This window comes from Oncorhynchus clarkii, chromosome 3 (assembly GCF_045791955.1).
Source record: "Oncorhynchus clarkii lewisi isolate Uvic-CL-2024 chromosome 3, UVic_Ocla_1.0, whole genome shotgun sequence".
NCBI lineage: Eukaryota > Metazoa > Chordata > Actinopteri > Salmoniformes > Salmonidae > Oncorhynchus > Oncorhynchus clarkii.
Window position 1 is genome coordinate 23,124,790 of NC_092149.1, and position 12,431 is coordinate 23,137,220.

Consider the following 12,431-nt stretch of genomic DNA (forward strand, 5'->3'; position numbering starts at 1 on the left):
GAACTGTGGGCATCTTGATGTCTTTAGAGAAGCTCTTGGGTTGTAAAGTCAAAGAGCTCCATGAGAGAGAGCAAAACCAAACCACATCCAAAAGTTGTTTGTTTTCATAGTTTTGACGGCTGTGTGCATACCTGCACGACTCCTCACTCAGCCCACATGCCTTAAGTACACAATCGATGTCATTGTTCCGTCTCTCGCTCCGCTCTTATCGGCCGCAGAGTTAAATCACAGAGCAACAGCCCAGCCTCAAACCTGAGTTCAAATGCTATTTGAAATCATTTTTAAATGCTGTGTTAAATGTGCTTGATTGAGCTTGCCTATTGCAAGGAACCAATAGAGAAGTCTCAAAAGGGCAAACCCCTCCTACCTAGCACTCCAGGCAGGCTAGAGTAAAAACTCAGAGTATTTGAAAGATTTCGAATAGTATTTGAAGCCAGGTGTGCCCGACCTCACCTCCCTCTCCAGCAAGGAGAAATTTACACTATGTTTAGTCACCATGGAGAACCTAACCTGCCTGTTAGCTGTCCCGTCTGAAGGGAAAGAAGAGAAGGGGCTTTTCACTGTCGAGATCTGTCTGGTGTCTCAGTCAGTCGTCATCGACTTATAACAGAGCCATCGTCACCGTCAACATTGACGTCAACATGAATGTCTATGACTTTATGGTCAAATATTGTTGTCATGATGATAATCAGCCTAATTATAATCATCATCATCACATAATAAATAGAATCATTAGAATGATATCATCTCTACGATCATCATCATCAACAACAAGTCTCTCTCCCTCTTTCTCTCTCTTTATCACACCTCTCTTTAAATGTCTCACTTTCTTTTACTCTCATTCATTCTTTCTCTTTTTTTTCTGCATTTTACAACCCCACTCATTTGTCACTCAGACACTGTAATTGTCCTTGTGGCACTGCAACATGTGTGTGTGCGTGTGGGTGTATGTCTGTGTACACACGCTCATGAGTGTGTTGAATGAATGCTCTGCGGGATTGTGGTGTTTGTTTATTTATTTTCAGAGAAAGCTCTTAAAGTGTGTGAGTAAAATCCCTGCAACAGCCGCGAGGCAGACAGACACAGACAGACACACAGGAGGAGGGGAGGGAGTCCCTGGCCTGTGCTGCTGGTGTGTAAACAGAGTCTGCTGGGCTTGGCTGCTCACGACACTCCTCACATGCTGAGGTGTTTATGGGTCCCTGTGTGGGGAGCTTCCCATTGCACCCCAGGGGCATTCCACCACACACACACACACACACACACACACACACAAGTGGACCCACACGCAAACACACAAACGAGCGTGCCCAAAAGTACACAGACCACCACCTCCTCCACCCCCCAAGCCAAGCATGCCTATGAAGCACAAACCTCACTCCAACCACACAGAGACATGATGTCTCACTTTCCACTTCACATAGACAGTTGGCCCAAGTTGCCCCTAGACACTGACGGAAGGCCAGTTTGACATGTTTCACGTAAATATTTAAGGTTAGGATTTAGGGGACGGTATTTAGGGGGAAATCGACCTGGAGCGACTCTTGGCTTCAATCTGAAAACACATTAAATACTACAGAACACACACGCAATCCCTACAGAACACACACAATCCTTACAGAACACACACACAATCCCTACAGAACACACACACAATCCCTACAGAACACACACACAATCCCTACAGAACACGTACAATCCTTACAGAACACACACCATCACTACAGAACACACACCATCACTACAGAACACACACCATCATTACAGAACACACACCATCACTACAGAACACACACCATCACTACAGAGGTATCCATGTATAACAACTGTCATCACCAGGCTCGGCAGTGGTAGTGACAACAGCACCGTCAAATATTTGGCTTTGTTTATAGCCTATACATACTGTTTATCGGGTTGGGTTTCAAAGACAACATGTGTCAGTGTGTGTGTGTGTGTGTGTGTGCAGATGTAGTTTGTGTGTGTTTGTGAATGCCCTGTGGTGTTTTGTTAGGGGAGCACCCGTTCCCAGTGAAATAGATTGCATATTTGTTTACTCTGTTGCTGATATAAACAGTGAGCCGTCGTGTCATTATAGAACGGCCTCAGACATATTTATGGCCCTGGTTTTTCCAAAGCAGAGCTGTGTCAGTCAGCTAGGGTGAAGCTGCTTATGAGGGCCATCTAAAGGGGCTGACGGGTTTCCTTGGGATAGGTGGATGGATGGGCTAATATTCATCCTTAGAGTAGTTTGGTGCTGCAGTAAAAAGAGTGGAGAGAGAGAGGTAAAGAGAAAGAGAGGGGGGGGGGGGCGAGTGGTGGGGGGGCAGAGAGGGAGCGGGAGAGGGGGGAGAGAGAGAGTGAGCGTGAGAGAGATAGAAAGAGAGAGGGGGGATTGAGGGCGAGAGAGAGCGAGAGAGAGAGAGAGAGAGAGAGAGCGTGAGAGAGATAGAAAGAGAGGGGGGAGTGAGGGCGAGAGAGAGAGAGAGAGTGGCTAAGTAGAGAATTAAAGAAGGAAGTGACAGAAGAGAGAGCGAGGGGAGACCATTGGTCAGTTTGAGGAGGACAGGGAGACAGTGAGGGGTTCAGTGATGTGATGTGTTTTTCCGTTCTCATGCAACACTTCACTATACAACTGTAAATCTACCCTATAACTACCTACATTAAAATGTCCCAGTTTAAATAGTTGGAAGATGACTACATGATTGATGTTAGAATGTGGCCGGTCCAGCTTTTATCTGGGATGTTAGTGAGATCTGTGAAGGCTTTCTGGGGTGTTAGTGAGATCTGTGAAGGCTTTCTGGGGTGTTAGTGAGATCTGTGAAGGCTTTCTGGGGCTTCACATTCGAAAAAGGTGACCATAAACTCCCTCAGTGAAACAGCTATTCTGCCCTGACTTGTAAAATGATTATAGTGTAATAACTTTGACTTAACTCTAATAACAAACACATGAGTCAACCAATACACTTTCCGCAAGAATCCTTTGGTAGGCCTAGTAGCCTACTTCAGCAATTTGTTTTTGTAAAGTGATAAATAGTTACACAGCAAAGTATCACTCTGTCAGGATTGGAAGACTTGTACAGGCTGGGCTTAGCACTTATTGTTCCAGTGTTAGGCTGATAGGTGGAGAGGGAAAAACGACCTATCATTTGTTGACAGAACACTACAGTAGTTAAACTACAGTGACCAGAGACCCTGGGAGTGAGGGAGCTGTTATTAGGCTATGGAGAAACTACTAGTACAAGGTTGCAAAACTGCACTGTGAAGCATCTCATATGTGAAGTGTAAGCTGGTTTGATGTGCTCAATTGTCGAGATAGATCTACTTTTGGGGTTTGTTTGTTTCCCCACTGGTTTGATGTTGGTAGTTACCCGCTGGGTTATGTTAGGTCTATGTTATGTTGTCATCTTATGATATGTTATCACAAACTGTTTTGTCTGTCTGTTATGTTATAGTGGCGTGTGAGCGTTAGCCGTGTGGTTTCCAGCCGCCACAGCGTGTGTGGGGAGAATGATCTGTGTTTTGGGGGTCGCAGTGTTTCCAATCATAGCAGGGTTCAGAGGGCTCGCCCAAGCCACAAAGGAAATGCCCTGGAGACAGAATCCCTAAACACACACCACAAACACACGGTACAAACACACACACGTGCAATCATGGAGAATGTTTACCATGAGGGTAGAGTGTTACCACATTTGTGTTTTCTGCCATTTTGCTGCTTAGTCTTTTGGTTCATTTTTCTCTCTCTGTTTGCCACTTGCCAGTGATTAGAAAATTCCAGTAAAGTTCCAGGAATAAGAGAAATACTACTCATCTATTATGGAGGTGGCTTATTTTCTCTATCTCTCTCTCTCTCTCTCTCTCTCTCTCCCTCCCTCTCTCCCTCTCTCTCTCTCTCCCTCTCTCCCTCCCTCCCTCCCTCCCTCCCTCCTAATCATCTGAAGTGCTTCCTCCCTGGTGGCCTTTCTGTTCAGTCCGATACACCAGTTCAATTTTTTCCACTGTCAAATAACACTGTATTATATTCCGTTTAGAGGGGGTGAGGGTGTATGTGTGCCTACTACATTTTGTGTTTGGAAGTCCCGGAAGTGTACAAGAGATTTGTGGTTAAGTGTAATATTGCAGCTGTGCTAAGAGTATCAGTAGGATTGTATACCAGGTGAGTAACAAGGCCAAGGGAGTAGTCCTTGTTGATGTGAAATGGTTGTCTATAACTTCAGCAATCCAACTGCAGCTATTGTAGGCAAGGCAAGGATGTGAAGAATGTCTATGCCAGAAACATACGATCCAAACCCAACAAATCTGCTTACAAAATATCAGAGTGGGATCCCTCAGCACTTTGCATGTGTACTGCATTAGCCTTCCCTCAACAACCCACTCCAACTCCAACCCTGCATTAGCCTTTCCTTCACAACCCACTCCAACTCCAACCCTGCATTAGCCTTTCCTTCACAACCCACTCCAACTACAACCCTGCATTAGCCTTTCCTTCACAACCCACTCCAACTACAACCCTGCATTAGCCTTCCCTTCACAACCCACTCCAACTACAACCCTGCATTAGCCTTCCCTTCACAACCCACTCCAACTACCACCCTGCATTAGCCTTCCCTTCACAACCCACTCCAACTACCACCCTGCATTAGCCTTCCCTTCACAACCCACTCCAACTACCACCCTGCATTAGCCTTCCCTACACAACCCACTCCAACTACCACCCTGCATTAGCCTTCCCTTCACAACCCACTCCAACTACCACCCTGCATTAGCCTTCCCTAAACAACCCACTCCAACTACCACCCTGCATTAGCCTTCCCTTCACAACCCACTCCAACTACAACCCTGCATTAGCCTTCCCTAAACAACCCACTCCAACTACAACCCTGCATTAGCCTTTCCTTCACAACCCACTCCAACTACAACCCTGCATTAGCCTTCCCTTCACAACCCACTCCAACTACAACCCTGCATTAGCCTTCCCTTCACAACCCACTCCAACTACAACCCTGCATTAGCCTTCCTTTCACAACCCACTCCAACTACAACCCTGCATTAGCCTTCCCTTCACAACCCACTCCAACTACAATCCTGCATTAGCCTTCCCTAAACAACCCACTCCAACTACAACCCTGCATTAGCCTTCCCTTCACAACCCACTCCAACTACAACCCTGCATTAGCCTTCCTTTCACAACCCACTCCAACTACAACCCTGCATTAGCCTTCCCTAAACAACCCACTCCAACTACAACCCTGCATTAGCCTTCCCTTCACAACCCACCCCAACTACAACCCTGCATTAGCCTTCCTTTCACAACCCACTCCAACTACAACCCTGCATTAGCCTTCCCTAAACAACCCACTCCAACTACAACCCTGCATTAGCCTTTCCTTCACAACCCACTCCAACTACAACCCTGCATTAGCCTTCCCTTCACAACCCACTCCAACTACAACCCTGCATTAGCCTTCCCTAAACAACCCACTCCAACTACAACCCTGCATTAGCCTTCCCTTCACAACCCACTCCAACTACAACCCTGCATTAGCCTTCCCTTCACAACCCACTCCAACTACAACCCTGCATTAGCCTTCCTTTCACAACCCACTCCAACTACAACCCTGCATTAGCCTTCCCTAAACAACCCACTCCAACTACAACCCTGGATGTATGTTTCCGGGGTCTGACTGGGTTCATGGCTGTTTGCGACCAGGGCCAGTTAAGGGTTTAGCCTTGCAGCCTGGTGCCAGATCTACTTCTGCTGCCTTGTTGACTCCTATGGTCATTATGACCATGCAGATGTAGGATCTTAATTTGAGTCAGTTTGCTACAACAGGAAAGTAATCCTAGAGCAGCAGGAAATGTGAATTATTATGTGGATTATAATGAATGAAATGATGAGAGGCTGTATGTGCTCTTTAAATGTCATTTTTAACAAATAGTGTCAGCTCCAGGTGCATAGGTATCAACAATAGGAACACTTAGAAAGAAGGGAACCAGCACATGTGAAAAATAGGAAAGATCCAAAACTGAGGCACATTTTTGCACTATGTACTCTTTTGGCATCATCACCCCAAGGATGGGAAACACTGTTGTAAGTTATTATAATTCATGGATATTTGTGTAGGGGTTGATACATTTTTCACAAGGGAAAATCAAGTCTGAAATTTCAAAGTGGAAATTACAAACTTCAGACGCCCTTTTTTAACCTCAAATACACTACAAGTTTTACATTTCCTGGAAAGTTATCCTGCAACAAGATGATCAAATTAAGATCCTAACTCTGTAGGAGCATAGGAGTTGGCAAGACAGCACAAACAGATTGGGGACCAGGCTAGGGTTTAGAAAACCAGAGAGAGAGCCTGTATTGCTGGGATGGATGAATGTAAGATCCACAGGATAGCGTGCTTCTGCTCCGTCTTGTCCTACCTCTAATTAGAACAATGAAAACAAAGGAAACCCAATAAGCTCTAATGGCGGAGCGTGTCTAAAATGTGGACAGGACAGACATGCTCAGGGCCAACTGGCTAGGGTGCAAAAGGAAGGGGGATTTTTGATGGAGACTGAGATGGAAACCGTTTTTTTATCAATTCCCCTCAGTCTCAATCAATGTTAGTATGAATCCGGTGAGGACTATAGAGGCTTTTTTTCTTGCCATTGATCTGACGTAGGTCACACTCTTGGCTGTCACAGTACTAGCCATCGCTATCTCATTTTTCTGGGGCTACTCAGCTACAGCCTTCTAGTCCAGTAGAACTGCAGGCTGCTAAAACAGTGTCACAAAACCATAGGCACAATTAGACCAAGGTTGGTTTTATAGAGGGGCCATTATCACTCGCTATAAACAGCCAAGAGTCGCCCCACGCTCTCAGTCAGCTCCGACGCAGAATCATGTATGTTTTACAGGCTTCATGTGCTAAACACACGCTAAACACATGTGCTATTTATTTTGTGACGATCAGCTCTGCTCTGGCCCAGACTGGCTTACTGTTATAGATGGGTCCACACCAACCAACGAGACCACTCCAGTGGTCATTAGCAGGGAAAAGCTTTGGCTTTAAACTAAACGCACACCTGAATCATACTGTTTTATGGGTCCTGAGTAATTTTTATGTGACTGGGTTTTTTAAACAACGTTAAATGTATGTTTGTAGTCTAATCAACACCAGTTAGTTTTAGTGGTGCCTCTCAGTGGCGATGGCAGAATTCCATTTCTTTGTTAGATATGACAACTTGGCTAAAATGAAACCCATTGAAGTTTTCATCTCACTGCTGTGAGTTAGATGTGTTTTTTTAATAAGTAGCTATAGTGGACTAACGTTAAAGCAATGGAATCTAATTGAACATGCCAAGCATTCACCAAAGCTCAGTGTTTGGACGACATAGGCTAATGCTTCCATTGGAATTTGTTGATAATCACTGGTTGGCTTCCTGAAGAGATGTTCCACACTCAGGATTTAAATGTAGACTTTTGAATCAAAAAAATTAAGTGTTGAGGATAATCAGGTTTGATCAGAGTGGTTATGTCTGTCTGAATCTGTTAGAGTTCAACAGTCTTCATTCAGAGGGGTTTGTTACCCACCACTAACTTCAGAAGAACAGATGTGCCTTACACCAGCCATGTTTGGAGGGGGCAAGGGGCTAGTTTTATAGAATGGAAAAAGTCTGAATTAATTTGGGTTATAATGGTTATTTTTTACTTCATCGCAGTGCACCCGAAGTAGTTCTGCCTCAACAGAAAAAGGTAAATTGTGCTTTCACAAGTGTTTTAATTCAAGAACTTTCCATTAGAAGCCCCTAGATTGAAAGGAAATTGTTCAGTAGAAAAATAATGCTCCCTACATCTGCCTTGTGTTGAATTTACTTCAAGCACTCCCATCTTGGTTTGATAGCGAGTAGAAGAATCATCTCAGACTCTCCTGTAATACTTTGCAAAGAGTATAGGCTTTGTATTTAGCTGTATGCATAATTTAAATTAGTGTGCAAACAAAGAAAGAGTTGTTTGGGGAATAAGTAGTGTATGAGACAACATGAGCAAGAGGGTCATAGATTCTTGTGCACTGTTAAAATCTGCATGACATCTTATCCTGAGAGATGATATTGTGACTTCATCGGAAAAATGCTGACTGGCCATCCAGCATTATCTAATCCCACCAGCCAGGTGCTCTCTGTTCTAGCACGTCCATCCCTTGATAGTTTCTCACCAAACTGACGCTGTAATTTTCAGTTGTAAAATAATGATATCTTTACTGCACCAACGGGACCCTCAGCTTGACCTACAGTTTGACTTTCAAGCACAAAGTATCTATCGCCTAACTTAGGGAGGATTTAAAACGTCTATGCGGGTCAGAAACGGCGCCCAAGTGTTCTACTGAAACATTCTACCGGTCCGTCAGTCTAGATTAAACTATTTATCTTGTCATTGAAGTTGAACTGCCAGAATTTAAGTGTCTCCACGTGTCCCTTGTCACCCTCACTCCAACCTTTCAAGAGTGGGAATAAAATGATGTGTGACTTCATAAAATACCTGCTGTAATTAGTGAACAGGTGCAAATAAACAATCACAAGACACAATGTTTACCTTTTAACAACAGTAGTAGAGAAACTGCCATCCAACTCACAAGAATACACATACAGTACAGTACACATACAAACACGCAGACACACAGACTCTCACTTTCTCTCTCTCTCTCACACACATGCACACAAACTGAAGAGCTATTCCCTCCCCGCTCCCTGACTCCTGTCTCTGTAGAGCAGAGTGGTTACTGTGGGACAAAGGTTGGGGCAGACAGCACAGGCCACCTGTTAAGAAAGAAAAAAAAAGCTTAATCAAAGTGAAGGAATCTCCATGACCCCCATGCAGATGAATATAAACCCATGGTTCTTTACAGACTCAGATCCCTCCGCTCCCTCCCGAACGCCTGCATGGGGCTGCTGCACACGTTGCCTGGCAACAACTGATGAGAATAAGGTGTTGGAACTCTTATGATTAAATCTCCTGGGGTCAGGGGGTTTGACCCCTCGGTGCCGGAGTGTTGTCGTTGTTATCCCTCCAGAAAAACCATGATGAGATTGAAGAATTTATTAGGTGGAAACTCATCTCATTTGTAGCTGGCTTTGTTTCCCAGATTTCTCAGAATACTTTTTTTGTGGGGGGGGGGGGGGGGTTGATTTCATGATGTGTCTAAACTGACAGACAGTCACACAGGCAGCAGTCATGCACTGAGAGGAAACGGAGGAAATACATAAATTGAGGTCCTGCCAGCCACAGATCCTGGTTTCTTTTCATCTTAGGTTCACGCTCAAATTAGTTAGGCCTGCCGAGGGATTGCTCCGGGGTTGATTTCATCATGAAAACGACCGGAGCTCAGTGCCTGTAAAAACGTCTGACCAACGTCTGGGGAACGCTTGTGAAACGATCCCAATGCCGCAACAGGTTTTTTTCGGAGGAGCAGCAGGTGCAGGGAGGCTCAACCCAGGGCCGGACGCCTCTCTCTCTGTGTGTGTGTGTGTGTGTGTGTGTGTGTGTGTGTGTGTGTGTGTGTGTGTGTGTGTGTGTGTGTGTGTGTGTGTGTGTGTGTGTGTGTGTGTGTGTGTGTGTGTGTGTGTGTGTGTGTGTGTGTGTGTATGTGTGTGTGTACATGCATGCGTGTCTCTATCTATGACACATGACGTGGCTCTCTCTGTCCTCTCCTCACCTAGCTGTGTTTTCACTCTGCATGGTAGGCAGCTGAACTGATCCTTGATTATCTGTCCTTAGCCAACTCCTGAATCCCCCTTACTCAGACATGATCCCACCACCAACCTCGATACAAGCATCTGTCTCATGCATGCCGCAGTGGTTTGATCTAAGCCCTCTGCCTCCAGATAGGACAATCTCATGAAGTAACGTCCATTTATTAGGAGGCTCTGACTGTGAGGGTGACATCATAGAAATAGAATTACAAGAACAGACAAAGCCCTTCAGACCAAGGTAATCTGACTGTACCAAGATAAGAATGTGGGCACAGCGCTTCACAGTGCCCTCGTGGGCACATTCAATATGGCTGACACCATACCCACTCCTCTCCCTCTCCTCATCCCATCCATGCACACTCTGGTTGCTTCATGTTCGGAGAATGTCCTGGATCAGTGTGGACCTGGGATTATCATCAGGACACAGGCTGCTAAAATGGAAAGCTGCTGCCACCTTAAAAAACATGCTTATAAGGACAGGGTGGGTGCTGTGTGTTTTCACAGGCTCTCCACGGCTCACCAACACGGCCCACTTTGAATCTCCATCTCCATTGCCATCCAGGGTAACTGAATCGTAATGGTAAGACAATGAAGATGAACTACTGCACATGGGCATCATCATTGGGGAGAATGTCAGTGTCTGCCTCCTAAAAGGCACCCTATTCCCTATGTAGTGCACTACTTTTGACCAGGGCCCATAGGCTGCCATTTGGGACACAACCTCAGTTATTGTCCAAATAATAATTCAAGCAAAGATCACAATGGATGGGATTTCAACAGACATGGGCAGACTGTGGCAGACAAATAGAAGTATCCAATAAAACATGATAATTCCTCCCAGTTCCCTGGCTCTGAGTTTGATTTGCCCTACTGCCCCATTGTCAGCTGGAGCTCACTGTTCTGTGGTTGACTCGCGCACCTGGCAGACTTCATTTAAGGGTGTTGATGGATCCCCTCGCAGACGGTCACAGGGAGTGACCAAGCGACCTTCCCCCTCACACCCCCTCTCCTGCCCTCCCAGGCAGTACCCCTCTGTATGGGACAACACTATGAGGGGGGCTGGGGGGGGGGGGGGGGGGGGGGGGGGGGGGTACAAAGAGGGGCTTGTTTCTAACCCTCCCTTATGTTCAACATCTTGGGGACCTAGCTATCATCTTCATTCCATGGATTTTGAGCACAATGTCCGCACACTATCAGTGACAAATACAATTGGAGATGTGAACATATCATGGTTGAGGTCGGTCCTTTGCATCTTAGCTGTGGTTAAAGTATTTGACATTATATCACTATAAAACAAATCCATCTGCAATACTACTGCTTGGCCTGGTTCTGTGTAGGTGCAGTTGACAATAGAGACTTTAGTTCACCTTCCTACAGTAAAAACAACCAACACAACGCTTACATTATATTCCACGTCAGTGTGGACGCAAGTGAAATACTGTAGATATTAAACAAAAGTGGAATAAATGATCAGACATTAACAGTAAACATTACACTCATAAAAGTTTAAAGGGAATAGAGACATTTCAAATTTCATATTATAGCTATATACAGTGTTATAATGATGTGAAAATAGTTCAATTACAAAAGGGTAAATAATTACATATAACTCTCTCTCCCTATATCATCCCTCCCATCGCTGGTGTTGTTGTTGGGATAGAACATACAAGTATGTTCCTCACACAGAATGGAAGTGGATCTCTCAAGGTTTTCCTAAACAACGCTGCCCTCAAAACCTGTGCCGTGTATATGAATCACTACAGACAGACGCTTTTATGGCACTGACTCCCTCTAGAGGTGATGGGACAAACTGCTTCTCTCCTCTCATGGTATGTCTATTGCCTACCTACAGATGTGCAGTTAAGCTCCCCTTGCTAGATGCCTTCTTTAACAAGAACACCATACAATAACAAATAGGTTAAAGAAAAATGATGCCATTGTCCAAAGTGCTTTGTTACATAAACATGCGCGCTCCGTACTGCATACCCAACTGGTTACGGCGTGTAATGACAGCATATATATGCAATACAGAGACTCCTTTAGAGAGGGTCCCATGTTGAGTCCCTCGAGCAGCTCACTGATCGTCTTCTCGTATTTTACCTCTAAAGTGCACAAATTCATAAACAAACTCAAGAGCCATAATTGCCGTGGAGAATTACGTCAGTCTAAAATGGAATAGATTCGGTAGCTTCAAAAGACGCGAGTTAAGGAGGAGCCTGGCTTTGGGTTAATTGTATACCACACTTTACTCGACAGGCGCCCTCAAACCAGATTAGGCTATACTAGGAAATGTCTCCCTCTCCCTCTCCCTCTCCCTCTCACACTCTCTCTCTCTGTGAGAGTTACGCGACCGCAGGTCCCATCAGAGGTTCCGCTCGCTGCACACTAGACCAAGCTCGCGTGTTATATACAAGCAGAGAATGGGAAACTTGTCTCTTGAAGTTTCAAGTGATTGTACATCAAAAACGACACAAAATAAACAGCACGTCATGCTGCACAAGTGCACTTCTTTTTTGTGTTCTTGATAATTGCAATTAGTGCCATCTACAAACAATTACAACGTTTAAAGTGTGTTTCTCTGTAGCCAGAAATAACAGTAATCAAACATAATAAAAGTGCATCATAAAATCGAAATTAAAAGGACTATTTGGCCATAAACAGCGAATATCTGAAATTCCATAGAAATACTACGTGCGTAA